Raw genomic sequence first — 26,146 nt, forward strand, 5'->3', positions numbered from 1 at the left:
ATTTAAACCCATTTAACCCATTAGCCTTTGTTTATTCAGGTAGTTCCTGATTCCCTCTCCCCAAAAGCAGGTGGGAGAGGGGCCAGAAGGGGTGAGTTTGGGGCCAGCTGGTGCTGGCTGGCACATGGCCAGGGAGCCCAAGCTGAGCCAGAAGGAACACAGCTCCAATCTGTTTGCCCCATGCTGGCCCAGGGGAGGGGAAAGTTGCATTTTTCTCCCAAAGAACTCCCTGGGATCAAGAAAAACATCAATAAGGCAAAGGGAGACTGCCTGGCTTCCCCGTGCCTCCTGGCTCCCTCCCAGCCCAGGCTGGGATTAAATTACCCAGAAAAGAGGAGGAAAGGACCCAGCAGGGCACCTTCCTCCCAGCTTTTGTCTCTGGTTGGTGCCAATCAGCCCTGAAACCAGAGCCAGGCATGGGGACACCTCTGCTGAGCTGTGACATCTCCCCCGGGGCTCTCACCCTGCAGCTGCCAGCTCAGCTCCTGCCAGAGCTGTCACCCCAGGAGCACAAAAGGGACAATTCGGAGCAGATCGGAGAGGAGCTGTGTGGGGCCACTCGAATTCAGGTTTATTTTCAGTGCTGCAGCCGTGGGGCCTCCAGCTCATGCATCCAACAGGCCCTGGAGGGCTCTGCTGGTGGCAGCTGCTCGGGATGGGGATGGGGATGGGGCATTGGGGTCCCCTCACCCCACTCAGGTTACTGCTCCCTCTGCAAAATGAGCTGGGGGTCCAAAAATGCCACGGGGAGGGGATGGGTTTGTTTACTGGACAGCTGCAATGGGGAGGAGGGATCTGGAAGGGCTCTCTGGGTGACAGCAGGCATCTTGAGAGCCCTCCTGCCCATCCATACCTTCTTTAAAAGTTTCCTGGGTGGGATGACAGTGGGGCTTCTATTTGTCTTTTTTTTTTTTTTTTTTTTTTTTTTTTTTTTTTGTGTTTTTTTTGTGTTTTTTTTTTTTTTTTTTTTGGTGTTTTTTTGTTTTTGGTTTTTTTTTTTTTTTTTGTTTGTTTGTTTTGTTTTTTCTTTTTTATCAGCCCACAGAACCCTTCACATGGACAAAACATGCTGAGACCCACCCTCTAGCCAAATGGGTGTTCTGCAGATTGCAGCCTGTCCAGATCTCCTCCCACATGGCACACATGGGGATTGTAAAGGCTACAGAAAACCCCAAAATTTTGAGTACCAGAGAGAGCTGGGGTTTGCAGTTACATCCTTAGACCCATCCACAGTGCAGATCTCCTACAGGGTGTCCATACCCACTCCTGAGCCACACAACTCCCAAAAAACCTGCTCTAAAGTGTCAACACTTTGCTGGGGATTATTTCCTGAAATAATGGGAATAATTTGCTGAAAGGTAACGTGTGTTTCAAAGAAAATGCCTGAATGAGGTGTGAAGGGAATTTCACTTGCTGAGGTCTCTGTGGATTGGGTGTTTGGGGGGTGCAGCCATCCTGAACCCTTTTCTCTGCATCCTGCTCTGTGTTAGCAGGGCCAGTGTGTATGGCCAAGGAATTTCTTGTCAGTCCTTGGCTGTAATTTACACTTCAGTGAATGCATGTTATAAATTTTGGCATGGAAAGATTGATGTTGGTCTCGTTTTAAAAGTCTTATTCTGCATTTTAAAGGTATCATTGGAAACCTTCAGCACATGCATACCAAGCACTTTTCTCCTCTCTTCCCATCTGTGTTGTATTAAAGCACATAAAGACTTGAGCTGTGCTGTTCCTGCTGAACAGCCTGGGATAACTTTCCTAGGAAGAGAGGGACATTTTACCATGGGCTGCCTCAGCATTTCTTTGTCTTTAATGGGAAAAAGATCCCAAATCCTCAACAATTCTTAAGCCCTTTGCTTGGGGAAGGATTTGGAAACTTCTGTCACTGAACATAAAAATCACAACGTGAATTCAGGCTGTTTTTCTGTGCTTTGCATGCATCTGTTGAGCACTTACAAGCAAATATTCAGCCCCTTTTTTGTTTATTTTTTTATTTGCCTTTCATTTCTGGTGACTGGTCACTGAGTGGGGACTTCGGAAATTAAAAATCTGGGATCAAACAATGAATCATCCTCAGAATTCAAACCCTGTGACTGATTACTTTTCGTGTTTTCAGATATTTCTTGTGCTGTTTCATCCTGGAAAAGAATTAGACAACAGATTATTCCCCTTTCAGCTGAGTTGTAACGACTGATGTGAAATGCTTTGAAATCCTCATGGTCTGAGACCTCAGTAACCACAAAGCAAAATATGAATATTTTCGGCGGGTCTTGAATTCTTTTCTCCAAAGAGTAGTTCATGTATTATTGGTAAGAGATGAAGCTTTTGCCCCACCACAAAGTACCAGTGCAGCCATGGGAAACAACTCTGTTTAATTCAGTGTCTCCACGCAGGGTTCAAGGCCCCAGCACCCATCTGGATCCTCACTGGCTTGGTTTTCTTATTTCTTAGCCACAAAAGAAAGCTCGATGAGCTTTTCTCCTTTAGAGATTGGCTTTTATCATCCTCTTCTACACCTGGCAGTGCCCCACCAGCATTTCAGGAATGTCCTTTGGCTGCTCCCACTGCCTCTGCTCACCCCAATCCCTGCCCATTCCCATGGGAAACCCGACATCCCCATCCAGAGCTTAATGTGTAGGCTGGAAAGGGCTCTTGTAACCAGTCACACCTAAATCCAGGTGCACACCAGACCCTCCCTTGCCCAGTTACAGGTGCCCCACCAGTGTTTCTTGCAGCTCTTCCCCCTGCCCAGCCCCAACCACGAGCTCCCTGACACCCCTGCCCTGAAACCTGTGCTGGGTAAAGGGTTTAGAGTTGTGACAGCTTCAGTTCCTGTTCTTCTGTTCAGGCTCTGGTTCTCCTGTAGCTCAGGTGTCTGATGGTACACTCAGAAGCCAAATTCTACATCTCCTGGATGGTTCCTTGCATGGACATCTCCTGGATGTTTCTTCTTTTCTGACTGCTGTGGGCCTTTGGCTCAGTATAAGAAACAGAGGGTTTTGACAAAACATTTAGTAACTGTTTTTTTTCTGTACCCAGAACCCCTGTGTTTTGACTCAAAGTGCTGTCCTTGGGGACACACATGAGACAGGAGAGGCCAGCAAGGTGAGGGTGCTCACCCCAGCTCCCTGCCCTGCTGGCAGACTTTGCTCTTCAAGAAAGTCTTCTCTTCAATCAAGAGTATTTTCAATTTGGGGATGTTTGGTTTTTTAAAGCAGACTCTTTCCATGGCAATGTCAGAGTGAAAAATGACTTTTTCTGGGAAAAAGCTGTTCTGAGAGTTTTTTCTCCCCCCTCAGGCTCTCAGGACTCCTCCAAACTCCTGCTCTGCTCTCCCCAGCTTCTTGTTTCCCCCAGAAATGTGGAGAAGCTGCTCAGGGGCTTTCATGCATGGCTGGAAAACTGTTTGCTCAGTAAATCCCCTGCATTCCAGCTCATGAAGGTCACTGGGAGGCTCGTTCCAGAGTCATCCCTCCTGCACCCAGACAGCTGCTCAGCCCCACGGGGCCTCATCCAGCCTCACATCCTCACACTGGGCTGAGCTTTGGCCTCCTGGGGTAACTTTTCTGCTTCTGGACTCTGGGACAGAAGAGGTGGTGGAAGGCAGCTCCATTCCACTGGATGCTGCTTTGTGCAGCCCTTTGTTTCCATGCTGACTCCTCCCTTCCTGCCTTTCCAAACGGTCCCAAAAATATCCCCTGTCCTTTAATCAGAGAGGCAGAAGGTAGCCCTGCTCCTGATTTCTTTTGCAGACACGGTGGCTGCTCCTCCTCATGGCCTCACCAAATCTCTGGGAGCAGCAAAGCCATCACACAAAGATGGGGGATTTGGAAATAGTTTAAAATGATTTTTTAATTTTATTTTTAAAGAGGAGAGTGAGGGTTTTCCCCTGCCGGGTTTGCACCTAGTGAGAGAAGGAATGATCCTTCCTCCATCCCTTGAGTGTCTCCCCCATCGGAACCAACCCCGGGCTGGGGCCGTGAGGCACAAAGAGCTGCTGTAAATCACCTTGGCAGCAGGAATAACATCTGACAATGCCAAGAGAGCCCCTCCTTGGCTCTGCAGGCTGGAAACGTCTGGCCCGTGGCAGGGTTTGTATTTATGCTGCTTGATAATTTGTCCATACATCACTTTATAGATTTATTTCTACCTTGGAGGCAGAGCACTTGCCCAGAAAGGGCCGTGTTTGCTTTGGCCAACCCAAGGGGCTCTCTCTGTTTGGTTTCCAAAGCACACACGTGGAAAGCAAAGGGGCAAACTGCTGCTCTGGGAAGAGTCCCTCATTTGTCAGCACAGCCTCCTGGGTTATTTTTCCAGGTGGGTTTTATAAGACCCACAAAGCAAGAGGAGCCACAGTGCAACCCAGTCCATATCCTGGAGCAAATTCTTGGCCTTTCTTTAGGACATGGAATCCCAGACTGGTTTGGGTTGGAAAGGACCTTAAAGACCATGCAGTTCCAACCCCCCACCACATTTCTGATGCTCTCAGACTTGAGAAGTCCATATACCCCATCCCTGGCTGTGCTGAAGGTTGGATGGGGCTTGGAGCACCCTGGGCTGGGGGAGGTGTCCCTGCCCATGGCAGAGGTGGCACTGGATGGGCTTTAAGGTCCTTTCCAACCCAAACCAGTCTGGGGTTCTGTGATTATGTTGGAAACTGTGTCCCTTCCTGGGTGGCACTGGGCAAGGTTCATCACCGTGCTCTGGTACCTCTCCCCTCCACCTTGTTTAAGTTCCCAGTCTGTAGCCCAGCCCTGGTTCTGCCCTGAGCACCCAAATCTCAGCACTAATCCAGGCTCAGTTCAAGAAGAGCTTGAGAAGAGTGTCTGAAATGGTGTCAGCTGCTCTATGGATATGCTTGTTCTCCTCTTTTGGCTTTCTCTCCGTGCTCTTGTTCCCCCCCACTGGGAAGAAGGATGAGGAAAAAGTCCTCCTGGAACTTTTCAAGCTTGTACATCTGTATTTAGCCTCCTGAGTGCCATATTCAGCCACCTGCAAGGGACCTGGAGCCAGCCCAGCTCTTGGCCAAGGTAGAAAACATCCAGAGTTGCTGACCAGTGGGGAGTTGTGCCAGACTTACAGGGATCCTGTGGTTCCAGCAGTACAGTGTTCTGTCCTGTCCTTGTCCCTGGGCTCCAGGACCTCAGTCACACAAACCAGGGTCCCTTCTGCAAGAGTTTATGTCTTTTCCATATGAGCAGTAGGGAAGCAATCCAAGACCCTGAGACAAATTCAGCAGCAATAATTCCCACTGGTCAACCATGAAATACTTCCTTAATGTAAAATGATAAATAATCCATAATGATAAAAAATCCATAATCCTGGATGGCCATATGGGCTCTCCCTATGGCCATTTACCTCTGCCCAGCTCCTCCTCTCACCCCCACCCTTGGCTGCTGGGCTGGGACATCCTTCCAGTCCCCCTCAGCCCCCGTGCCAGGGGTGTTGGGACATCTCCCACTGCCCTGGGTGTGCTCCACATCTCTGGTGCTACAGAACATGAGCAAAAGCTGCTTGGTCCTGGTGCAGGAGGAGGCAGCTGACAGCAACTCCAGACTCCAGCTGAGTCTCAGGGTGGCCCAGGAGCAGCTCAGAGGAGATGTTGTCACTCAAGCACGTGCCTTGTTTCTTTGTACAGCTGTCCCAGCTGCCTTGACAAGGTGACAAAAGTGTCTCCTTTCCCAGGCACCCAACCCTGACTTTGCCCAGGAGCTGCAGTTTCTCTCTGCAGTCTCTGCTGAGGCCACAAGTCCCTCCCTGATGCTATTCTGGACTTCCCTGCTGCTCCATACATTACCATGGGATGCTTCTATAATTTCCCCCTCAGTCTTATGTAGGCCACTTCTTATATTTAAAAAGGAAGTTCAAAGTCAAACTCCTCCCCAAAACTCCTTGAAAAGTGTATTAAGGTGTGACCTACTTTCTTACAAGTTCTTCGACCAGAGCACTTCCCTCCCATGTCCTCCTCCAGCCTTCCCTCCACCACAGCTCCATAGGGAGCACACATCACTCCTCTCCCTATCCACCTGGGACCTTGCTCCATCCCACCAGGTGACCCAATTTTCTGTGCTGGGAGCAGGTAGGTGCTGCAGGGGACACTATGAGGCCAGGGTGTCTGGGGTGACCTCCTTTTTATCTCTTTCCCCGTGATAACTGGAAAGAGTTCTTTGTCTTCTTCCTGAATCCAGGAACACCTTGCTGGGCATGAAGGGTGAGCTGGAAAAAATGCTCAACTCCACTTCCCGGCCATGTGAGTTCCTTCCAGTGTGGGCCTGGGGTTATTTGGACATTCTGGTGTATTTCTGGTGTATTTGGTGACTCCTCCAACCATCAGCCTTCCTAACTGAGAGGTACCAGAGCCAGGATGAAGTCTCTGGGGAAGGAAAGAGCATGTGGGATGTGAAATGCTGGCTCCTACCCAGAGGTGATCTTCCTGTTGGCTTCCAGAGTTTCACTCAGCCTTCACAAATAAAAAGAAGAGACTTCCTCCTGGAGGATGGGAAGTGTGGACAGGTAATAGGACTATTAACAGCTACAACCATTATTAACACTATTATCATCATCAAGTTCATTAAAGTTCCGCCAACAAAAGAAACACGTGTTAATAATAGTAATAATAATCACCAGAAAAACAAAGGCCCAGTGGTTGGGCTGATTCATAAGCAGTCAAGTTCCTCTCTACAGAAGTGGTGCTGGTCCCAGGCAGCCACTTGTTGCCAAAATCTCTGTCAGGGAGAATCACTCCTGAGAGAGCCAGGGGGTGACTCACGGTTGTTCTTTGCACCTACAAGATTTTCCTGAATGACACTGGATGCCAGAAATAGAAAATACACTCGAGGAGAGACTGAAGCAGATAAATCACCCCAAAAGCCCCGATTCATCACTTTCTCGGCCATTAGTTACGTGAGGAAAAAAAAAAAAAAAATAAAAATCCTTGGCCTCCAGATGAATAACCCTGTGTCTTGCACTGTGACGAAGCCGAAGGGAAACGTTTGAACCAACAAAGAAAAAATCCAATTGTGTGAAGCCCAATCTTGTCTCCATGGTGCTGGGTATTTTTAGCAGTGGCAGGAATATTATCTGGACACTTCAGAAACCTCCCCTGGGTCCTGCCCAGCTGCTGCAGCACCCAGCAGAGCCCGGGCTCACATGGACACCTGAGAGGGGAAGGGAGGGTGGTGTGGCTGGGGATTCACGTGGAGAATTTCCTGGGAAGTTTCCAGGTCAAGCCCATTCCCAGTAAGGAAAATTCTACTCTCCAGCATAATTTTCTGCAAAGCAGGATGGGAAGTGCTTTTCCCTGGGCTTCTGTTCCAGCTGATGTGTGCTCCAGGAGAGGCAGAGCCTCTTCTTTTTTTCCTTGAAGTCAATTGGGTTTCCTTTTGCTTTATTACTAAATCAGCACAGTTCTTCTTGTATATGCAACAGCAATTTTTACCTCCAGCTGCTCCATTTTTTATTTGCTGGGGTTTTTGGGGACTTTTTATTTTTCAGTTATGGAGCTTGGCTTTCTCTGCCTTTTTTTTTTCTCCTTTTTTTTTTTTTTCTTCCTTTTGTTCTTCTAAATGAAAAATGCCCAGATGAGTTGGGGAGAAGAGGGTAGCCACAAAAACAAAGAAAAGAGACTGGAAAGTAGGAAGACCTGGCTTCTGCTGTGCTTTTCTTCAGCAGCTGAGCCAGAACAGGCCAAACAAACGTCTGAGAGTCTTACAGGCAATTCCTAAACCCCTTTCCCAAAGGCTGAGCTGTGTTGTGCTGAACACAGGAATTCTTCTTATTCAAATAGGAAGAGATTCCCAATTTATCAGTAAATTGCATGGCTAATTCTGCAAACACACTTGTTATGTCACCTGGAGCTTTTAGTGTGGTCAGATGTGGTGTCACCATTATTAATTAAACTGCATCATCCTCCCCCAGCCCCTAAATGAGCCTGAGGAGCACCCAGCCCTGGAGTTACAGCCATTTGCTCTCCTGGAAGGTCCAACCTTTGCCTTTATTATTACCTTGATAATCACTTTATTGTAAAAACTTGTCACCCTTGGAAGTAATTAATTTCTTGGAAGCCAGCACAGCAGAAGAGCTGCTAATTTCTTTTAATTGTGTAGGAAGCAGGGGAGTCTCCACCTCAGCTGGATAAACACAGCATTTGAACCTGGTGGTTTATTGTCTTTCCCAGGTCTTGGGAAATATCCCTCTGGGTGTTTGATGCTGACTCCCTACAAGAATCAGGATGTGACCATTTCTATTTTTATGGGATATTTCCATTTCTATGGAATCATAGAACCACAGACTGGTTTTGTTGGTAGGACTTTAGGTACCATCTTGTTCTGACCCCCTCCCAGCCCAGGGTGCTCCAAGCCCCATCCAACCTTCAGCACTGCCAGGGATGGGGCAGCCACAGCTTCTGGGGGCACCCTGGGGCTCAGCACCCTCACCCCAAAGACATTCTTCCTAATATCTCAATTCCCCCTCTTTTAACTTAACCTCCCTCCTACCACCTCTTCCCATCCCTCCAGGCTCTCATCAAAAGTCCATCTCCAGCTTTCTTGCCCAAATTTCCTGGTCACTGGGGCAGGGAATGACTTCCCAAAGTCCTTTATGTTCTAATCCTCTCTTGATAGCCCATATCTGATGCAGCAAAGTGTCTGGAAACCCCACACAGGAAGGGAAATGAGGGGTAATCATTGTGGGATTATGCAGCTGAGTATTCCTGCCCTGGGTCCCTGCAGCAGCAGCTTCCAAATCTCCTTATTCTTTGTCTCAACAGAGTGGAAGCAGTTGGCTTGAAAGGAATCACAGCATGGCTACAATGGAAAACCAGATGTGGGATATAAAAAGCACGCTTCTAAATTTAAACCTCTGTAAAAAGCTAATTTAAGCAGCTAATTATACTAAAAATGCATGAGCCCCAAATTTGCCAATTAAAAGTTAATTAAATGAAAACTCAGCGAGCTTCAATTTGTCACTTAAATCCATCTGCTTCCTACAGCTTCCTTCAATCCCACAGCTTCAAAGCTCTCCCTGCCATGGGAAATGTTCTCTGAGCCATCACAAGCAGACAGATGTCCAAACCCCAAGAAATAGCCCAAAGCTCACTGAAACACAGGCAGCAGCCTCAGCCCTTGGGAATCCCCCCAAAATGCCCACAGTAGATGTGGATGTTTAGGAAATAAAATCTCCAGGCAGAGTGAACTTGCTGGATCTCTCCCCAGTGTTCCATACATGCAGATGGGGTGAGAGGTACAAATCCAGGGCTATTCATAGACTCCCAGCCTGGGTTGGGATGAAGGGATCTTCAAGGTTGTCACATTCCAACCCCCTGCCATGGTCAGGGACCCCTCCCCCAGCCCAGGGTGCTCCAAGCCCCATCCAACCTTCAGCACTGCCAGGGATGGGGCAGCCACAGCTTCTCTGGGCAGCTCAGCACCCTCACACCAAAGAATTTCATCCTAACACCTTTCACCTAACACATGACCTGAACCTTCCCTCCACCAGTTTAAAGCCATCACTCCTCTTCCCATCCCATCCTTTATCCAGAGTCCCTCCCCAGCTTTCCTGGAGCCCCTTCAGGCACTGGAAGCTGCTCTAAGGTCTCCCTGGAGCCTTTTCCAGGCTGAACACCCCCAACTCTCTCCCCCTGCCTCCAGAGCTGCTCCAGCCCTCCCAGCAGCTCCATGCTTTCCTCTGGATTCACTCCAACAGCTCCGTGTCCTCCTGCTGTTGGAGACCCCAGAGCTGGACCCAGCACTACGGAGGGGGTCTCCCCAGAGCAGAAGGGGACAATCCCCTCCCTCAGCCTGCAGGCAGCTCTATCACCATCTCTCTAGGTCTGTACCAGCTCTATCCCCATGACAGCTCCCAGGAAAACTCTTCCCAGCTCCCCAGAGCCATCCCCATCCTCTGCCTGCAGCCAGCAGCCCCCAGATCCCTGTCACATCCTGCACGTGCTGTGGCCTGGCTGCCACCACCCCTGCTCCCTTCATCTCACGGGGTCCCTGAGCCCCTGGGTGCTCTTGTCCCCCTTTGGGGGGGTTGTTTGGGGGGTGACATCCCCCGCTGCCTTCCCTCGGGCTCAGCCGAGCTGCTCCGCACGTGACTGCTGGTGACAACACGGGACAATGTTCTGGGCCTTTGGTGCCTGTAATTGGCAGCTCATTGTGCTTCTCAGCAGCCACACTGGTGGAGGCTTTGGTATTGTGTTTGTTAAATAGAGCAGCGCTTCAGACAGAATAAAAAAACAAAAAAAACACCCCAAATCCAGCCCCCAGCACGGTCACCAGCAGCGGGAGAGCGGCCACCCAGGCGCGATGCGGGAGGATGGGCTCAGCCTGGCCCGGCCCAGCTCTGCCCTCATCCCATCTGATGGGTCCTAAAGGCACAGGGAGGAGAGCAGGATGCTCGGTTGTTTGCTGCCGAGTCCGAGGAGTGTCCATGGTTCAGAGCTTTGCTGGGCTCTGTGTGAGACCAAAGGGACTCACGCTCCAAATCAAATTTAAAAAAACCCCAAAAAACAAAACCCAAACCAACCCCGAACGCTTCTGGCTCTGCCTCTCACACTCACGCTCTTCAGAAGAAAGATTTTTCACTTGAAGTGCCTGGGCACCTCTAAATTTAATTTAAATTTCAAATGGATGCAAATCACTGCTCTGCAGTTCCCGGGCTGCTCCCCGCAGGATGCTCCCTGCTCCCCCCCTGCCACAGCATCCAAACCACAGCTCCAGAGCAGGGACAGCCACCTCCTGCTCTTTGGGCAACTGAGTGGCTTTGGGGGCACATCAGGAGGCACTTCCTGCCTCCCACATCCCCCCCACCCCTGTGCCAGGGCTAGGACAGGGCTCCTCAGTTTGTAGCACCTGCAGCTCTGCAGCTGCCAGCCCCCAGCCCTGTTGGGATACTCAGGGTTTTTCCTTTGATCTCTCTTTGTCTTCATTTTCTCAGCTGCCCATGTGTTTCCCAGCTGCAAGTCTTCAACTTTCTTTTGTGATTTTCCCCCACTCACTTCCCTCCCCTTCCCCTTGCTCTGGGAGCACTTTGAGCCAAGTCCCAGCTGCATTTGTTTTTCAGGAGCCCATTTTTGCCCTTTGTTTTCCAGCAGCCCTGGCATGGCTGGGCAGCTCCATGGCAGGATGAAGATGTGCTGTGGTGCTGGTGGGAGGGAAACATCCTGGGAATGGCTGCAGGGAGCTGCTGGGAGGGCTGGAGCAGCTCTGGAGCCAGGCTGAGGGAGTTGGGGGTGTTCAGCCTCTCTTATTGCACCCCACGAGCAGATTCCAGCCCATCTGCCCTCTGGAGTTGGCTGGAGCTGCTGATCCCAACCTCCTGAAGCCATTTCCTTGTAAGCTGTTGGTGTGCCCCGGGAGAAGACACCTTCCCAGCAGGATCTGTGGCCAACAGGGATGTTGGTAGGAGCCTTGGTAAAAATGTCAACCTGTTTGCACTCCCTTAGGCCCTTTTTGTGTTGTTAGCCCAGCCCTGGTGGGCTCCTCTGGGACCTGAAAGTCTCTTTGTTATTTAGCAGCTTTTTCATGGATGGATCAGGTTTTCCCAAGGGGATGTCTGTGAGCTGAGTCACCATCCAGGGCAGGATCTGGGATGTGAGTGACTGGGCTGTGAGCACAGATAGATGCCTATTAAACCCCATCCTATTGACTTTGAAGTCCTCATGTTCCACCTGCTCCTCCACCCTTGGAAAGGGCCCAACCTCACCCTTTCTTGACCCTCCACCTTTCCATTAAACTCCTTCTTTCTTTTTGGCTCCCAGGGCTTTCCACCCCACCCCAACAGTCTGAAGAGCCTCCCCTCCTGCTGCTATTTATGGGGTTTGCATGGGGTTTGGTGACTTCTTAGAGACCCTTCCATGTCCTGTGCTGTGCTGACTGCTGAGCTGGTGCTCCACAAATTCCCAAACTCCTGTACAAATCCTCAGCTGGTTGAATGAAAAGCAGGTTTCCTCCCCAGAGCTGTTGGCTACTGATGTGCAAGCAAGTTCCCAAATGAGAGATGGGTTCAGGGAAAGAAAAGGGTCAGGGGGCACCCATAGTGCTCAGTGTGGGCACCCATCCCCACCACTAAGGGACTGGATCAAATGTTGAAGAGTACCAAGAAAAAGTCAGAGGAATGCTCCCATCCTGTTCCAGAGCACAGCTTTTGCAATGTAAAAGATTTCTTTCTGCATAGAACAAACATGTTCTTGCCTTTTTACCCCCTCAGGAATGGATTCCACTCTGAGTATAAATAGAGGAAGGAAAAAAAAAACTTCACGTGGCAATAAAAACAGTCTGACATAACTATGGTCCCTCTAGGGGTGCTGTAAAAATTCTCCCCCTGCCTTCATTACTGGTTTAAGAAAAAGTTGCACTAACTCGGTACTTTTCTTTGGGAAAACTATTTCTGGAATGTCTCTTGTTCCAAGGGATTACGTAAAGTGACTCCAGCAGCTTTCTGGAGTCTCAAAGGCAGCTGCAAAAGACCCAGGAGGTCATTCCAGCCTCCACCTCCAGAGTGGACCTCCTGCCCACAAGGAGAGATGCCACAGATTTCTGGGACAGGCTCCATCCACCTCTGCCTTCTGCTGCTCTCTACCCACCTCATTTCCTTCCTTCCCCATTGCTCCTGTTGGTTTTTTACTTCTTTTAATCCCTTTTCTTCTGGTCCATCCCACTCAAGTCCCTGGGATGCTATGTTTGGAGGCAGCATTGCCCTGCCTGCCCTTCCCTCCCGTGTCTCATGGCTCATGCCATGAGCTGCTCTCACAGCTCACCTACTGCCTTACCTTCTGCTTATTAAAAAAAATATTTCAGTTCATTATCTGTAAAAAAGTGGACCTGAGACTGAATTCATGAGCAGGGCAACTGTGATGGGAGCAGCAATTGATGGATTCTCCAGGCTGCTGGTGTCAAGGTGCTTGGTGACCTCTGCAGCAGGGTGCTGGAGCCATTGGGACAATTGGGATCAAACCCACAAAGGAAAATGCAGCTAGTTGTGAATTTTCCTCATGTTGGACATTTTCTGTCTCAAATGGCTTCCCACAGACCAATGTAAGCACTGAGGAAGAGCTGAGAACAGGCTCTGTTCCTGGTGGAAACCAACCCAACATCCATGGCCTTCCCTTGGATGGCTGGACAGGGTCCTGGGACAACAATCCCAGTGCTGATGTGTGACACAGGCAACTTCCCAGCTCCTTTTTCCTTCCCTCTGGAAGAATCCCAGAGTGTGGAGTGAGGCTGAGGAGCAGCACCTGAACCTTCAGCCCTTCCCTCTTCCCCTGCTGTCAGGATCCTGTATTTTGATTCCAGCTGGCTAATTGCTTCTCACCGTTGTTATTCACAGAGGCTTCCTCTGCTTTGTTCTCATTTCAACACAACTGAGACAATAAAATGTCAAGAAATACCAAAACAAAAGCAAAGCTCCTGTAAATGAAGCATTTAGGTGGCAAACTTGACAGAAAAAAGGATGAGGAGAGCATCATTATGGGTTTAGTGCTGCTGTGAAATCACCTGCATTTCAAGGTGTAGTTTCTGTGCTGGTTGCTGTTTGTTTGATTAATATTTTACAAATTCTGACAGAAATGCATCCTGTAAAGTTAAAAAAAAAAACCCAACCAAACCCAAACCAGCATATCCCTGGTAATAAACAACCAACTGAGTCTTTTCCATGCTTTTTATTGCAGCTGAATAAAATAGCACAGACTAAACATCAAGAAGTTGTTGGGGTTTTTTTGGTTTTTTTTCTCAGAGAAGTTATACAGAGAAGGGAGTTATTTCTGAATGACTGGCTTTGGTTTTTATCATAAAGCTTTGGGCATAGGAGGAAAAATAGATTGAAATGATCAGATCTTTCCCTTGACTTCCTCTGAGTGGCTGGAAACCTGGGGAAGTAAAAATGATATAAAAAAACCCCAAATCATTTGTACTTTAGGTGCCTCCTAAACCAAAATATGGATTTGCAACCAAAGCAGCATCTGTTTGCAATCTTACATCCAGTGTCACCCCAAACTCCTGAGGTCTGCTGGGACCCCACATTTTGGAAGCTGCCTCTGTAGCCACCAATTCCTGCTTTAAAGCCCCAGAATTTAGGTCTAAAAGTGCTAATTTGGCTTGTGCAAATTCTCCTATCTCCTCTCATCCTGGTGTTTACACCAAATAATGCTCCTCCTTCTAATTAGCTGCAAACTCAACTCCTAAATCAACCTTAGGTTATATTTAATGTGATCTTATTTAACAGTAATCCAAAGCAATGGTTAATCATATCTAACCTTAATACCAACCTAATCCTTCAAATTCTTTCAAATCTAATTCCAACCCAAAGGCAATTATCTCTTGAAACTCAATAGCTAAGGCTTTGCATTTAATCATCACCATAGATTTAACCCCAAAACTCATCTAAACCTAGAGATGCAAATAAAAACACTGTTGTATATTTAACCTTAAAAACAACTCACTGGTGATTATAGCTCAGTGCTAAACTCATACCCTTATCCTAACCCAGATTACCTGTGAGATCCCTAATCCTGACCTCCAGTTTTAGTCATAATCTCACCTATAACCTTACCCAAAATGCACTGAATAAAAGGAGCAGAGCCAAGGAGAAGGCACATTTTCCAGGTGGATGTTGCACACAGACAAGGGAGAGATGTGGGGAGCTTCAGCTTGGCTTTGAGCTCTAAACTGGGTGTCCTGGTGCCCATCTTGTGCCAGGGGAAGGAGATGGGGTCAGGGAATGTGAGCTGGGGCTGCAGCAGAAATACCCCCAGTCCCCAGACCAAATCTGCTTTGGGAGTTTTTTAGAGTGAGGCTCAGCTCAGTCCCTGGGTTGGTTAACAGGGGGGGGAGAGGGGTCTTGGCCAATCTCTGCACAAACATCTGCCCAAAGCCACCACCAAAACTTCTGCCCTTGCCAAGGAAGGTCCCTGCTGCTCACCCCAATCCTTCCCCAGCCCACCTGGGGGTCCTGTCCCCTGCCCACACCTGTGGGGAGGGGGGTCCCAGTGGGATGGGAACCCCCTGTGTGGGGCATCACTGCAGGCAGGAGCCCAGCTGGGAAAGGAAATGAAGTTTTATGTAGATTTTCTGCCAGTTTTGCTCAGAGGCAAAGGATGACCCTCCTCCAAAGCCACCCTGGTTCCCTTTTCACTGCACTGCAACCTCCTCACAGGACACCCTGGAGATACCTGGGGCCTTTCCACTGCTTTAATTTGCACCCTGCAACTATTGGGAAGAGAAAACTCTTTTTTTCCCCCACTCCTGCCAGTCCCCAGCAGCCCTGGTGCATCTCTGCCCTGGGTGAGGGGCTGCTTGTGGGTGCTGCTGCTCTTCCCCTTCATCAGAGCCCCTGGATCCCCCCCAGGGTGGGATGTGACAGGCAGCAAAAGGAAAATATGGAACTGTCACGTGCTGGTGACCTGATTTTTTTGAAGGGGAAAAAAAAAAAAAAAGAAAGATGACATTCAGCAATTAGTTGAAAGTATTTTTTTAGCTGCAAGTATAATTTATTTGGCCTGCTCTTGTTTCTCCTAAGAAGGGAATGTGTCTAAAATATCTTCTCTCTTCTCTTCTCTTCTCTTCTCTTCTCTTCTCTTCTCTTCTCTTCTCTTCTCTTCTCTTCTCTTCTCTTCTCTTCTCTTCTCTTCTCTTCTCTTCTCTTCTCTTCTCTTCTCTTCTCTTCTCTTCTCTTCTCTTCTCTTCTCTTCTCTTCTCTTCTCTTCTTCCTAGGGATGATATTCTCTGCCTGGGAGTTCTGCCCACCAGGTCAAGAAGAGGGAGACTCTGGACACCCCCAACCCTGCACAACTGTGGCTATGATGGAGGAACACAGTCCTCAAACTGGTGTTTTAATGGTTCAAGACATATGCTGTGGAAAAAAAAAAAAAAAAAAAAAAAAAAAAAGTGTAGAAACTGGGCAAAAAATTATTTTGTTCTAGAGCCTAAACATCAAGATGGCAGTGAGGATCTGCAAGAGGTGCTGGCACCCACTGTGCCAACCATGACATCTTCCCCAGGTCATAAATTTTGGTTTCAACATGGTGCCATCTCTTCAGAACGTAGGTCCTGGGTATTTCTTTACCTTCCAGTCCCTGTGTTTTCAGGTTCCTGCTTATGTCATATTTTCTTTGAAAGGTTCTTTGTCCAGTATGGGAGTATTTTTCTTTAGCAGAAAATGAAGACCCTTATGTAATTCTGTGACTCCTGGAGCAGGAGTTGCAACATTGCAGGAAAACACAGGCCTTGGCAACAGCCTTCACTTTTTGAAGCTTTCCAGCTTCCAGCATTTCTGCTGCTTCTCTAACAAATGATTCTAAACAGGAAAAGCTGGTCCAAGTTCATTTGTTCTTTTTTGTGCTGCTTTCCCTCTTGTGGAATAGCCCAGACAAAACCCTTCCCTTCCTAAAACTGCATTTGTGGCAGCCCTGGACAAAACCACTCAGCTCTTTCCTGAGGCTTCCATCCCAAGGAAAATCCCATCTGAGACTTTCCAGCAGCCTTTTAGAAGGAGCTGTGCATATCCCCAGTTTAGGATTTGACTGCTCTGGAGAAATGGTCCTGGGCAGGTCACTGCTTCATTTCTGCTCCTCATGGGCAGCACAACCTCCCCCATCCTATCCCATCCCATCCCATCCCATCCCATCCCATCCCATCCCATCCCATCCCATCCCCCTGTGCTGAGGTAGAGAAGACATTGCTGGGAAGGGATGGAGGAAGAGAGAGCAACCCCAGCCCCCATTTCCCTCTTGCAGGGAACAAAGCAGCCTCTGTGGGCACCCAAAAAAGCAGCTGGAATGACAACTGACACCCATCTTGTGTGGGGCCTCGAGGTGTCCTCTCCCTGACTTTCTGCAGCTGTTGGGGACATTTCATTGAGCCTCAGTTTTGTGACAGTTTGGGCCATCCCAGCAGCTGCCATGCTGCCTGCTGGTGCTGCTGACAGTGCTTGTTCCTATCTGATACTCACAAATCTTTTTTGCTGTTCAAGCTGAATCAATCCTCGCTGCTTGGTCCAGGTTCACATCCAAGCCCTCCCCTGTGCTCTGAAAGGCTCAGGATACAACCTGTTCCCAATCCCTCTGGGATTTTCCACCCAGACCCACTGGATACCATCAGGCACCAGCTCCTGTGAGCCCTCAGCTCGGTGCCACCCCAGTTCTCTCCCCAAGCACAGCTTCAGCCTCTGGTTTTCAGGGGGTCAGGAGAAATGTGGGGGTGATGCTCCTGCCTTGGCAGCTACAAACTGGGCCCTGCCAACCCCTGTCCTTGGGTCTCCCCTGGCTCTCTTTCTGACCTGCATTCCCCAAGGCTCAGGCTCCTTCACTCCCAAAATCCAGGGAGAAATAACCAGAGGTTTCTTCACCTAAACCTCCACCAGGTGGAAGGAGGGGTGGATGCCACTGAGTGCCACTTGTCCCTGCTTGGCTTGGTGTGCCCAAAACTCTTCCTTTGGTTTCCAATTAGGTGAGGATGAGTATTTCTTCTGGAATCCTCATATAGTCGAGGGCTTCTGATCTTGGCATTTGACATCAACATCTTCCCCTGTGAGATCCCAAGGAGATCTTGTTTGCATTCTAGGGGAAGGAGTGTAAAAAAGCAGCAATTTCTAGTGTGAGTCACCACCTCAATGTTTGATTAATTATCCACTTCTGGAGCTCTGATGGAATGAAGTGTTTGGAAGCCCCAGAGGAAAGCTGTGGTACAAGATAAAATAGAAGCTGTGGAACACAGTGGAGCTTAAATTAGACAGGGCCAGAAGGAAAGGCCAGGAACCATTTTCTGCTGTGAGAATATAGAATTTCAGCAGTCACTCCTCTCACCTTGCAGAGAGGGCATGGCCTTGTCCCAGTGCCTGTGGAAAGGCAAGAGGGAGCATCCAGAGAGGCAGGAGGAATTCTGCCCCACCAACAAAGCTTCCCTGAGAACATCTTCCCACTCATCTGCAAGCTTAGAAGTGCAACAGCATCAGATGTAATGGTGTGTGGCCCAGATGCACCTATGGGGCATGGCAGTGTCCAGCATGGAAAAAGGAGTAACTTGAATCAGGGATGGTTCCAGTGCTGGAGAGATTCTGGACAACATCCAGAGCCTGGACCAGATCCAAGACAGGACTCAGGGCTGCAATAAGGATAAAATTTACCTCGAGGTAAAGGCTGAGCATATACAATATTTCCACTTGGAAAAGCAGCTCTCCAGCTGAGGGAGATGGCTGGAGGGTATCACGTTGGGATGGAGGTGCCAGCTGAGGCTCTGCCCCCAGGCTCTGAACGGGGCTGACACGGAGCCAAAGCTGCATTTTTGGCCATCTGCTTGGCTGGGACCAGGGGGCTGGATTTGCCATTAGTGTTCCATGAAATATAAAACAAAAGTTGATGTTGTCTCTGGACTTCATTAACACTCAGAAATGCCAGGGGGAATATCACATTTGGCTGTGGGGCCAGCAGGAACCAGCAGAGGCTCTAACATTTCAGTTCCCCCTCAGCAAGGCTCAACAGCTTGGTTTCAGTTCTGACTCCTCATTACCAAATCAAGGGAGGCAGCCAGTTGCTGCGAAAAAAAATTCGTTGCCAATGAAACCATCTGAAAAGGTTCATTCTGTTCTGCTCGGGGACATTCATCCAGTTTCACTTCTGCTCAGGCTCCGAATTTCAGGGCAGAAAAGGAACCGCTGGAAACGGAGCCTTTAACTTCTCAGCCCCTCACATCCACACGTCCTGGCTACGAGATGAGCTTCTCCTGCTCTCAGCCTTGGAAGGGACGTGGGCTGCTCCCTTGGATGCTCCACCCAGCACAACATCCCTGGCCCTGTAATTATGCTGCTTCCCACCAGCATCCCTGCAGCTGCACGGCCACAGCTGGAGCTCCTGGAGGGCTCTCAGGTAAAACACCTCCACAGACAAAACTCCAAATGTGCCACCCCCTGGAGGCATTCAGATGGACATCCACGTGATGAAAAGTGTCTCCTGACATTGCTCTGATGTTTTCCAGCCAGAAAGACCCTAACAGAGAGAACACTTGATTGTGTCCTGCTCTAGGGAAGCACTTTCTGCACCACGGAGTGTGCTGAGCATCCTTTCACTGCACATTGGGTCCTGCTGCTTCCCCTGCTGCAGAGGGGAAGGAGGGAAGCAAGGTAAAAATAAAAGTAAAGATGCACCCCAAGCAGCTCTGCCTTCCTCAGAATGGCAGCACAAGGCTCAGACAAGAGAGAAGCAAATCTCAGGCTCCTTAATGGTGCTGTGGGCTTCATGGTTCAGGTTGGAGCTGGAGAGTTACAGCTGGGGGTGGGTAGGAAAACCAGACTGGAGGCTTAGACTGATAATCACTCTCCAGTCCCCACAAATTCTTGAAACACTTCAGTTACAACAGCTGAGAAAACAAAACAAAGTGCAATTCACCTCCGTCCTGCGCGGAAGCAGGAGAATTTCTTGGCAATGGGAGCTCCTTTTGTAGGGATTGTATGAAGGAGCAAAGAGCCCAACTGGGAGGGAAAGCTGCACAAATGGTTGAGTTTGGACCCCTCCTTTGTGTAACTGAGTCTTCAAGAATAAAAAAAAGAAATCAGTGTAGGTTTGCTGAGTGTTTTCCAGGCACCCTGATGTATTTTTGCTGGGAGCTCAATTCCCAGGAACCCTTCCAGGAAGCCCAGGTGCTGCCCTTTCACTGGAACACACAGAGCCCCAGCCAGATCCAGGCTCTGTCAGCCCCCAGGTTTGGTACTGGTGCTAATTCTCCATCTCATCTGCAGCTGTGGGGAACCTGGAAGGGGTTGCTGGGCTCATCTCTGTAGCTCAGAGGGGATGAGATTTCTGGAGCTGAGCTGTTGTGTAAGGCTTTCCAGCACCTGCTGGCCCTTGGTGGAGGACTAATGCCTCCTGGTGGTCCCAGGAACGTCTGACTGACACTGCAGGAATAGTTCAGTTCCCATCCCAATCCTTGGGAGGTTTTCTGGCTGCTGGGGTTCCTGGGGAAGGCTCCGTGTCCACCTGGAAGTGCAGAGGGAGAGGAAGCAGCTGGGGATGCTCAGAAAGGGGCAATCAAAGCAAGAAGGCAAAAAGCTGGAAATCGTAGAACCCCAGAAATTGAGGGGATGGAGGGGACCTGGATGATCACCCCGTCCAACCCCCCCCTGCCAGAGCAAGGTCACCTCCCAGTCCCACAGGGACACATCCAGGTGGGATCTGAATGTCTCCAGGGAAGGAGATGTTAGAAGAAACTTCTTCAGGGAAAAAACTTTCAGGAAACCTTCTCCAAGGAAGGTTGGATGTTAGAAGAAACTTCTTCTCTGAAAGGGTAATTAAAGGCTGGAAGAAGCTGCCCAGGGAGGTGGTGAAATCACCGTCCCTGGAAGTGTTTAAAAGCCACGTCAATGTTCTGATGATTTCAGCACTGGACTTGGTAGCACTGGGGTTGGTTCCATGGTTGGGCTCAGTGACCTTAAGGGTCTTTTCCAATTAGAATGTTTCTGCAGTCCTACTGATTTTATTAGATTTTATTTTTCCCTCTGGGTGGAGGCGATGGGGCTGCCATTTGATAATTTTGTATGTTAGATTTTACCTTAACCTAACTGGTATTCCTAAAGCTAAAAGCTCTTTAAACACGGGGAACACTTTCATTGAGTTTTGCCCAGAGTTTTGCCTTCCTGGATGAAGCTCTTTATTGGCTGTTTTCCACATGACTTGAGAAATGGTTTAGTTGAGGGCTGTGGAGCCTTTAGAGGAGCCGAGCTAGAGGCAGAATTGCAGCTCTAAATTCTAAAATTTAGAAATGTTGCTAAAATGGTCTTTGGGTTCAGGGAATGACCATGGGCACCTCGGTGACCAAGGCTGTTGGGCCAAAGAGTTCAATGTTAATGTAAAAAGAAATTATTTCTCTGTCTCGTTTGATGCAAGCCTTGGAGGGAGACCCAGGAATGAAAATCATGCCAGGGAAATGAGCAGGGTCTGGGATGTTTTTTAAAAACAGAAATGGGATTCTGACGGCTGCAGGAAAATATGAAGAAGTTTTCTAGGGGGCATGGGAGGTTTCCTTTAAATCTCCCTAAACAAAGCAATAAATCTGTCTAGGTCTGAATTAGGGCAGGTCACAACTTGAAAGAGGAAGAGTTGTTCCTGAACAAACCCATAACTGGAGCAGCCTTGGGACAGCCCTTGTGGCAGAGCTCCACAATCTCTCCTTCAGCTCTCTGGGCATCTGGGGCATCTTCATTCCACAGATTGGTGAAGATGAAGAGGCAGCCTTCCTCCCCCCCTCATTTCCATGGACTTCAGAATGTGGACATCATAGAATCCCAGACTGGTTTGGGTTGGAAGGGACCTTAAAGCCCCCCCAGTGCCAGGGGACACCCAGGGACACCTCCCCCAGCCCAGGGTGCTCCAAGCCCCATCCAACCTTCAGCACTGCCAGGGATGGGGCAGCCACAGCTTCTGGGGGTGACCTGGGGCTCAGCACCCTCACCCCAAAGAATTTCATCCTAACATCTGACTTAAATCTCAGGAACAAATTAATTTTTAGCAGAATACATCTGTACTTCCAGTACCTTGGGTTACAAAACCAATAATTTGTGCTGGTTTGTTAGGGTGCAGATCAATGGGGACCCTGCTGACTTCTCTTTCTTCAGCCCTCCTGTGATACATCCAGGGGAAAGCCAGGCAATTCCTACTCATGGGGAGAAAACACAGCAACCCACCAGAGCTGTGGAGTGCTGAGTGTCCTGGGAAAACAGAGCTGTAAGGAAGAGGCTGAAGAGAGGCAACCAAAGCCCCACGTCCCTCCTGCCACCCCCTGCCCACCTCCACGGCCCTAAAACCTTTCAGCCTTTTGAGCCTTCTCTCCCTCCAGTGGAAAAGGCCCTCTTCAAATCCAGAAATCTCCTTTTACAGCACTGGTTTGGATGGTTTTCGTGGAATAAACCAGGAAGTTCATTTGAAAATGAGCAAAAAAAAAAAAATGGGAAAAGTGCAAAGGCAGAGTAGGAAAGGTCATAAATCTGGACTGCAATTCACTCATCCCAGGATGCAAAGTAGGTTAATTCCCAGATTTTTCTTCTTTCTTAAAAATTACAGAAATGAGAGCTTTCCAGCCCCCCAGGAGAACTCTGAAGACAAAAACTGTTGTTTGGTTGGTTTTTTTGTTGTGGTTTTTTTTTGTTTTTTTTCCCCAGTCAGCTCTGTAATTTCAGAGCACAGGAGGCATAATTTAATTGTCCTGCTGAAGCATGAAGAGGGGAACCAGATCTGACTGCAAACACCCAGCAGTCACTTCAGATCCTCAGTGAGCTTCACCATGTCTGCAAGACTCCCATCATTAGGGATTTGCTCTCTCTCATCATTAGACCTTAAAAATATTTCAAGTTATCCTTTTGAGGGTTCACCTTTGGCCATTGCTCTTTCTCTCTGCTGCTTCTTGCCTGTTATTTGCTACAGGTCCTTTGGGTTGTTTGTCTTTAGCTGGGGCAGATGCTCCAAAAAACGCTGCCTACAACATTTGAGAAAAAACATGAAATTGAAGCTTCTGGGCGTTGGGGGGAAGCAGGGAACCCCCAGGCTCCAGTGAGATTTGAACTCACGACCCCTGGTTTACTAGACCAGTGCTCTAACCCCTGAGCTATGGAGCCTCCCAGCTTTGGGATTTTTTTGCTTTATCAACATTTCAGATTTCCATAATTTTCACTCATAATTCTGGAGCGAACCAAAACCTGCCTGGCTGGGTGATGCTGCTCCAAGGATTCCCATTTCTCCTCCCAAATGGCACTGACCCAACCATCAGAGTCACAAAACTCCCAACAGGTCACCTGAAATTTGGGTTTTATTCTCCTGCAGCTCATCCTTACCAGGACCCCACGAGCATCCCACAGCTCCCTTAATTCCCAACTTGGAAAGTTTCAAAGCAAGAAGCAATGATTTGGACCTCTTCACAGCTGTTGCACTCAACTATCAAAGAGGGAAGTCAAGTTTTGGGAAAAAACACTCTTTGTATCCCACTGCTTCCCTTGGGAAAGCTGCTCTGGGGGTGCTTTTTGCCTCTTGGCTCTCCAAACGTGTTGATTCTTTTGTAGGAGCCAGTGATGTGCTTTGGCCACATTCCTAAGAAATCCTTTGGTATCTGAATTTTTGGGGTAATCTTTACTGTGGTTCCACTCTTTGCTGAAGGCAGATAGACAGGAGAGCCACGAGAAACATTCCCAACATCCATTCTGTTTTCCTCCTTAATTGACACACGAGCCAAACATCAACAGGCACAGAGCCTCTCAGCTGATTATTACAGTTAACAGGGTTTTTTCTAGTTTTATATTTGTACATTTTTATCTTTGTATGGCATTGCTGTCTGTGACATTCCCCAGCTACACACTGGGACAGAAAGAGTTGGGTTTGTTCAGCCTGGAGAAGAGAAGGCTCAAGGGAGACCTTAGTGAGGCCTTTCAGTACTTGAAAAAAAAAGAAATAAGCAAGGTGGGGACAGACTTTTTAGCAGAGACTGTGGCAATAGGAGAAAGGTGCTGGTTGTAAACTGGAAGAGGAGAGATTTTCACTAGACATAAGGAAGAATTCTTGATGTTGAGGGTGGTGAAACACTGGCCCAGGTTGCCCAAAGAGGTGGTAGATCCCCATCCCATGAAAGATTCCAGCTCAGGGCTGTGAGCAGCCTGCTCTAGTTGGAGATGTTTGCAGAGAGGTTGAACCAGATGGTCCAACCAAACCCATTCTGTGATTCTGTGACATTCCCCAGCCAAACTCTGTGACCCTGAAGTCCTCCAAAAAAGAAGGTTGGCAGCTCCAAGGACTCCTCCACACCTGCCAAGAAGCCACAGGAGTCTCGTGGCAGGAGAAATGTACAGCAGCAGCTCAAGAGTTCCAGCCCTGAGTTTCAGGGTGTTTGCTGGAGGATGCACAAAAAGAAAAGATCAGTTCGAATGGCTGAAGGGTGACTCAGAATAAACCACATTGTATCTATTATTCCTGGTCTTTTTTGTGGAAGAAAATTGCTCTCTTTGAAAGAAATCGGAAATGAAGTCCAAGCACAACCCCCCCCCAGCCTCCAGCAAAACACAAACCCTCATTAGGGGGGGTGGGAAGCAGCTCTCAGGCCTTTATCTGACAAGCTAAGAGCATGGTTCTGGCCATAGCATTTAAGAAGAAATGATGAATTACCTGGCATGGGTTCAGCCCTTGGCACTGGCTAAACTCACAAAGAAGCTCGAAGCCAATCAAGGAACTTGGTACAAAGCCTGCAGAAAGGAGCCCTTTGGGGGCATGGAGTGAGGGCACACACCAATAAAACAGTTCCAAAAATAATAGGGAGCATCCCATGCAGGAACATGTGCTTGGAGTGTGGTTCACAAGAGCAGCTGAGCTCCTAGCCTGGGAACACATGGCTGAGCCATGAGAGATGCTGCCTGGCAGGAGGGAACAGGGAAAATAACTTGGTACAGGCTGCTTTCAGACCCTGAGTTGAAAAATAATATGGTTTAAAGGTGTGCTGATGCTGGAAGCACTTTGGTGTGAAATAAATGCTTCTGGTACTGGGAAGTGATGGGATGGTGGGAATGGGAAGGGGCTGCTGGTGCTTTCCTGAGTGACCCCACACTGCAGCTGCACCTCTCACAGCCCCTGTTTCCCGAGATATTTTGGTGTTTTCTGAAAAAAGACAGACCCTGGCAGCTCTGGGAGCCGTGCTGGCCAGGAGATATTGCTGCTGACTTCCCAGGCTGATCAGCACTGCCACTGCCACCCGTGGCTTTTGCTTCCAGCACTGGTGAGCACTGGAAGCAGAGCTGGAGGGCTGTCCCTGCTCTCAGTGTTTGTCTGATCTCTGTCACCATCCCTGCCCACCTTAGGAACCCCCCCCATGGGTAACAAGTGGCCGGGCAGGAGTCCTGCATCTTGCCTTGTGACTGATGCTCCGAGCAGGACCGTACCCACCTCCTCAGGGGAAGTCCCTGCAGGCTGCATTTGGTCCATTTTTACCACCAACACTCCAGCTGACTTTCCACAGCCTAAAGGAGAAGTTTCCTCTTTCAGGGGTCATCCATAAAACACAGAATTGTTTTGGTTGGAAAAGACCTTTAAGATCACCAAGTCCAACCATTCCCCCAGCACTGCCAAGGCCACCCCTGCCCCATGTCCCTCAGCACCCCAAGGTCTGGAAATCCCTCCAGGGATGATGGGGACTCCACCCCTGCCCTGGGCAGCCTGGGATGTGGCCTGACCTGGAATAATAATTCTTAAATGAGACATAAATAATAATTTTCTAGGTCCATGCAGCAAACCTGAGTGTTGTCTGAGCACTCTGGCCATACCAGGCTCAGGGCAGATCCCCAGGGCTTGTTGCAGATTCCAAGCACCAGAACAAAAAAGAAACCTTTTGGATTCTTTCTCTTCTCAGATGGTTCCTGTCTGCATGCCTGTTTGGGCTTTTTTTTTTTTTTTTTCTGATCCAGACTGCTTGACAAGGCTGCTAAGTCGTCCCAGTTTTACCTGTGAGCTGTGAAGTATGAAAAGCAAAACCTGACAGCTCAAATGCTTCTGCTTTTCACAGAAAAGAAAAGCTGCCACTGTGTTCTTTGCTTTTACCTGGAGATCAGGGAAATTGCTACAAAGTGGAAATGTTTGTGTACAACAAATTAGGCCTTATTGGCATGAATCATGGATAATCTTAGCAATGTTCAAAAATATTTCCTGAGCAAAAGTCACATAAAGAGAGTCACAGGACAGTGACCTCCCACTGCTCTGCAAAGGCCAAAGCTCAGCAATGGGCAGCATCTCTTGCAATAAAGCAACAACCCAGACCTGAGATGTTTGTTTTCCATGGCTGGAAAGATCCATCCTGAAGCAACAATGAGCTTTGGTGATGTTATTTACAGGGCTGTTTATCTACAGCAAAAAATAAATGGTTACATCATGCTGGATTTCTAGGAAGCCAAAAATAACAGCCCAGCTTTCAACTCAAATTGTGTAATACTGGTGACTGGAGACCACCCCATCATCCAAATAAAGGCTTGAGAACAGGAAGGGCTCTGTCAATGACATGAATAGACCTTATTAATGATTGTAGCAAAAGTTAATAAGCTGCATACTATGAATTTTTAAGAAACATGGCAAAATTTCAGCTGTGCATTTGATCTGGTGCAAGAAGGAAAAACCTATTTTTCTATTGCTTTAGTAGGTGTA

General features: G+C 48.6%; 1 non-coding gene across 1 annotated transcript; it reads right to left on the bottom strand.

Annotated features, from left to right (window-relative positions):
• Positions 1-22,520: 22,520 nt before the first annotated feature.
• On the bottom strand, positions 22,521-22,593 carry TRNAT-AGU (transfer RNA threonine (anticodon AGU)). The gene has a single exon. It is a non-coding gene; the product is annotated as a tRNA-Thr (tRNA).
• Between the last annotated feature and the right edge of the window lie 3,553 nt (positions 22,594-26,146).

Source organism: Heliangelus exortis, chromosome 22, assembly GCF_036169615.1.
Source record: "Heliangelus exortis chromosome 22, bHelExo1.hap1, whole genome shotgun sequence".
Lineage (NCBI taxonomy): Eukaryota > Metazoa > Chordata > Aves > Apodiformes > Trochilidae > Heliangelus > Heliangelus exortis.